Source organism: Mandrillus leucophaeus, unplaced genomic scaffold (assembly GCF_000951045.1).
Source record: "Mandrillus leucophaeus isolate KB7577 unplaced genomic scaffold, Mleu.le_1.0 Scaffold133, whole genome shotgun sequence".
Lineage (NCBI taxonomy): Eukaryota > Metazoa > Chordata > Mammalia > Primates > Cercopithecidae > Mandrillus > Mandrillus leucophaeus.
Window position 1 is genome coordinate 2,792,806 of NW_012101288.1, and position 4,447 is coordinate 2,797,252.

Consider the following 4,447-nt stretch of genomic DNA (forward strand, 5'->3'; position numbering starts at 1 on the left):
AAAAGTAAACAAAACAAACAAACAAAAAACCAAAAAATAAAGACAATTGTGGTTATTAACTGGCTTCTCAAGTTATTCTACCAATATTCATTATTTTAGGAGTTTAAAACATATAAATACTTCATTTACAATATTTTCTTTTGAAGGCCTTTTTAAAAATTTCGACAAGGGTAACTTTATTCAAGCAAAGAACTGAAGATAATTTTAAAGAACTCTACCTCCACCAACTTTCCTAACTTAAATCTTCATTGAGAAATTGTGCAAGATTAGGTTTAATTTTTTCCAGCACTGCTGTTTTGGCTTGTCTTGGTAGTTTCATCTTCATTTCTGATTCTGGTTCTAGAACTTCATGGTCACTTTCAGAGTCAGCCTCAGCAATCTGATATCTCCTCTTCATCCTAGCTGAAGCTGTCACTTTTCTCTGTCCCCTGTTAGTCTTTTGCTGACTAGATTTTGATGCCAGGGTTGCTTTTACATCCCTAACAAGAGTCATATGTACTTCCTTATTCTTTTCATCTTCATTTTGAAAAATAGTTGTAGTCAAGTTGGCATCCTGTGCTGCTTCAGGCTGTTCACCAAATTCTTTATTTCCTTTTTGCCAACTGAATCTTGATTTTCTCTAAAGCTTTCAGACGTGCCCTATCCTTTACTTGCTCCAGAATCCCATTCAATAGAACCAGAAGATCTTTTGCAAGATGGGTATTGAGTTCTAAAGAACTCAATGCTTTTATAGAGACCCGCATTTCTGGTGAGCATGGACTTGTTAAGATCTCACGGCAAATTTTTATAGCCAAACTGTCATGTACTGTTAAGGCCTGATAATCTTAGGAATTCTTGGCCTGAGGATTTAATCTGCTTGTTCTCATCAAATCTATAAGTAACTCAACAACATTTCTGATATCAATTTCAGCTAAAGGAGAAGATGCAGGAGCACTGGCCAGTGTTTGCAGGCTTGGAAGAGAAACTTCTTCAAAGCATTCCTGATCAGTCCTGCTTGCATAAGCAAACATGGGGGAGAACACGCCTAGGCAATGTCGAAGTCGAACATCCTCTTCAGTCACAGGACTCTACCATTACAAAATAAGATGGGAAAAAGTCCTGCTGCTGACCCAAAGCCCAGAGAACATCGGCTTGGCTAGTCCTTCTATGGCTCCTGTCCTAAGTGTAGATACCTCACTATCTAAGAAATCAGAAAGGAGTTTCAGAACATTCTTCGCTGTAAGGGCCTTTTCAACTTTTTATGACTCTTGCTCATCAATCACTGTTTATCTCTGCACCTTCATATTAAAAGGCTTTGATTTTTTAGGTTTAAGTGGTTCAACCCCAAACATTATCAGCTAGTCAAAGATTCCCTTTAAAGCACTTATTTTTATTGTGACATCATCAATTTGCAAAACCTGCAATGATAACACAAAGTGTTACATGCAAAATCCTGATTTTGTAGTCTGCAGCTCCCGAGCATAAAACAGCCAGATTTCTTACTGTAGGGTAAACATGTATTATCTTAGGAAGAATAAAAAATTCAATGATCCCATTCATGGCTGCACTTATGCCTGCTGAAATGGACATCTGCTTCAACAGTTCACAGCATAAGACATTCTATAATGTTTCTGCGTCATTCTTCTCTATGTGGACTTCAATTTCAAATTGCTCTGTCTCTTTCAAAACGTTTCTTTTGACATCTTCTAATGCTTTTATTTCTTCTTTTAATTTTGATGCCAAGTTAAAATCCTGTAAGGTAATATAATTTTCCAAAGCTTCTTTGGCTTCAATACGCTTGACTTTTATTTCAGCCATCTTGAGTCCTTTCTTTCTTGCATCAACTGGGTCATCATAAACACCAACAGTAGTAATGGGTACCCCAATCTCTGAGATAATTTCTGTTCTCTTGTTATCATCTATAATAATGTGCAGCAGTCCTTCCACAAGAAAAGGAACCATGGACATTGGGGTTGTGGGTAGAGTAAGAATCTCCTGTCAAATAGCCAGCATTTTTTTTCTTCCTCCTTCTTCATTCATATCCAAAGACTTAATAATTAGAATCAACTGTCAATAAAAAAAAACCTCATGACTTTTAGGTTCGTTTCAAAGAAATGGGTAATAAATCTGGGGTGAGTTCACTGTCTCCCAAAGTTCTCACTGTTCAGTAAAGTTGCATAGCAGAACACAAACTAGGATTCTCAAAAGCATTGATGAGATCTCAGCCTGCTTTTCTTTCCTTTCTTTAAAACTTTATTTTTAATCAACAATGGTGGTTATCAACTGGCTTTTCAAGTTATTCTATCACTATCTATTATTCTAGGAATTTAAAGCATGCAAATACGTCATTTACAATATTTTCTTTTGAAGGCTGGCATTTGTTTTCAAAGAAACGACATATTGGGAAACAGGATTCCACAGGTATCACACACACACAAGTGATGCCAGCAAAAATGAAAGAAAGAAAACAGAGTATTTTCTTTGTTGGGTTGCCAGCATGGCCCTAGGATAAAGCAGACTTGCAAACAGAGGTATAGGCTAGTGATGCGGACGCCCGTTTCTTCCAGGTTTTGACAGTGCTTATCGTTATTATTAATTTTAAGTAAACTTTTAAAGTATAACCTACAGACGGAAAAATGCACAAATTGTAGGTGTCCACCTCAACTGTATTTTTGCAAAGAGAATATATTCGTGTCACCATCACTCAGATCAAGAAATAGAATATTACAGTCATCCCAGAAATCCCTTTTGTATACCCTTTCCAGCTCCTGTCCTCCAATATAATCACTATTCGAATTTCTAACACTATGGATTACTTTTGCCTCAGGCAAAAATGGATGACTTTTTGTTTGCTTTCATTTTTTTGTTGCTACCTGAAGTGTAGGGAGGATCTAGGACAATTTCTGAGGCAAAGTTGAAGTACCAGGTCCCATACTTTTTGGCAGTGATTCTCCAGGTGGGGCCACAGACCAGCAGTATTTGCATGCAAATTATAGGTTCCCACCTCAGGCCTACTTAACTAGGAAGTCTGGGGATGAGGTCCAGCAATCATCCTCCAGGAAAATCTGACTTTAGTCAAGTTTGAGAAGGGCTGTGCCATAGGTTCATTTAAAAAAAAGGACTGAGCTTGGTTGTTTGCCAGGCTTCCCAATGGCTGAGAGGGACATGGAATGGTGAACTGAGCTTCCCCCATCAGTTTTCAGAGGAAGAATACAAAAGACACAGAGCAGAGAGGCCTGTTGCTTTTTATCATCAAAAAGAACAGCAAGGTTCTCAACTAAAAGTATTCTTCAGATATCCTTTAATAGGCTTCTTTTTAAAAAATCATTCAGTTAAATATAAATGGTTGGACCCTATCCCAGTCATACTGAGTAAGGTTCCAGATATTGAAGCCTGGGCATATGCTTTAAATGTTCCACAAATTTATATAGATTAAAGACCACCGCAGGCCTCTCTGAGGCCAAGCTGGAGCCCCCTAATGAGCTGCGCCTATTGGTAGTTGTCCCCAGAAGAGTAATACAACAGATGGTTCCTGGAGAGTATGTTAGCTATGGACTACTGACTAACAAATTCCCTTCAATTAAAATTTGGCTTAAAATTCCAGGCCAGCCACAGTGACTCATGCCTGTGATCCCCACACTTTGGGAGGCTGAAGTGGGAGGATTAGTTGAGCTCAGGAGTTTGACACCAGCCTGGGCAAGTAAGGAGGCCTCATCTCTACAAAAAATTTAAAAAGTAGTCAGGCATGGTGGTGCACACCTGTAGTCCCAGCTACCTAGGAGGCTGAGGTGGGAGGATTGCTTCGGGCCAGGAGGTCAAGGCTGCAGTAAAAGTCATGATTGCACTACTGCACTCCAGCCTGGGTGACAGAGCAAGACCCTTACTGAAAAACAAAAACAAAACAAAACAAAATTCCAAACATCTGTTATCTCAAAGTATCTGTAGGTCATGAATTTGGGAATGGCTTAGCTGAGTGGTTCTGGCTCAGGAATTTGTAGTTAGGATGCTGACAGGGGTTGCAGGCATCTGAAGGCTTGACTGGGGTTGAGGATCCACTTCTAAGATGGCTCCCTCTTATGGCCATTGGCAGGAGGCCTCAGTTTCTTGCCATATGAGCCTTTTCCAAAGGCTGCTTGAGTGTCCTCCTGACATGGCAGGTGTTTCCTCCAAAGAAAAAAAGGAACTGCTATGCCTTTTCTGACCTGGTCTTCAAAGGCACACACCATGTTTGTTGTTATTGTTTCTTTGATTTTTAAATTTCAATAGTTTTGGGGGAACAGGTGGTTTTTGGTTACATGGATAAGTTCTTTAGTGGTGATTTCTGAGATTTTGGTGCACCCATAACCTGAGCAGTGTACACTGTACCCAATGTGCAGTCTTTTATCCCTCACCACCCTCCCACCCCTTCTCCTGAGTCCCCAGAGTCCATTATATCATTCTTCTGCCTTTGCATTCTCATAGCTTAGTT

At 39.5% G+C, this 4,447-nt stretch overlaps 1 pseudogene; it reads right to left on the reverse strand.

Annotated features, from left to right (window-relative positions):
* Nucleotides 1–232: 232 nt before the first annotated feature.
* Nucleotides 233–2,040, reverse strand: LOC105534301 (annotated as a pseudogene).
* Between the last annotated feature and the right edge of the window lie 2,407 nt (nt 2,041–4,447).